The following is an 885-nucleotide window of genomic DNA, read 5'->3' on the forward strand; positions in this document are numbered from 1 at the left end:
GCCTTCGAAGCCCTTTCTAGTTAGCGCTTTAGGTTGATTGCAGCTAGCGCGCTTGACTAATAAGATAGAAAGGGCTTTTCTCGCTTGTTCAGTAAAGTCAAGTTTTTGGCCAACTCTTGCAGGTGACGACGACGTCGAGTTTACGGCAGAGAAAGACTCGGCATTCAGGCGATCTGCCCGGTGGTGTGGTACGTAGTGGGTTTAGTACGCCCCGACAAAACAGCTCCAAAAGAAAGAAAAAAGGTGCGTGCCGCACTCACGAAGGACTGTCAGTGATATACTGGAGGAAGGTGGGGATGACGTCAAGTCCGCATGGCCCTTATGGGCTGGGCCACACACGTGCTACAATGGCAATTACAATGGGAAGCAAGGCTGTAAGGCGGAGCGAATCCGGAAAGATTGCCTCAGTTCGGATTGTTCTCTACAACTCGGGAACATGAAGTTGGAATCGCTAGTAATCGCTAATCAGCATGCCGCGGTGAATATGTACCCGGGCCCTGTACACACCGCCCGTCACACCCTAGGAATTGGTTTCGCTCGAAGCATCGGACCAATGATCATCCATGACTTCTGTGTCACACTAGTGATACAAAGGCTTTTGGTGGGCTTATTGGCGCATACCACGGTGGGGTCTTCGACTGGGGTGAAGTCGTAACAAGGTAGCCGTAGGGGAACCTGTGGCTGGATTGAATCCTTCGCGATGGAAATGCCCTCTTCCCCCAACCAACACAGGGCTTAGAGAAAGGGACTTAAAGTCCAGGTAGCTCAGCTGGTTAGAGCAAAGGACTGAAAATCCTTGTGTCAGTGGTTCGAATCCACTTCTAAGCGGGCGAAGGGTCCAAAGTGCACGTAGCCAAAGAGTTCCTGTTCATCAATCGGAAAGAA

The 885-nt window shown here is 51.1% G+C and overlaps 1 non-coding gene across 1 annotated transcript; it reads left to right on the plus strand.

Moving 5' to 3' along the window:
• Positions 1-754: 754 nt before the first annotated feature.
• On the plus strand, positions 755-828 carry TRNAF-GAA (transfer RNA phenylalanine (anticodon GAA)). The gene has a single exon. It is a non-coding gene; the product is annotated as a tRNA-Phe (tRNA).
• The last annotated feature ends 57 nt before the right edge of the window (positions 829-885 follow it).

Source organism: Primulina tabacum, chromosome 6, assembly GCF_025594145.1.
Source record: "Primulina tabacum isolate GXHZ01 chromosome 6, ASM2559414v2, whole genome shotgun sequence".
Lineage (NCBI taxonomy): Eukaryota > Viridiplantae > Streptophyta > Magnoliopsida > Lamiales > Gesneriaceae > Primulina > Primulina tabacum.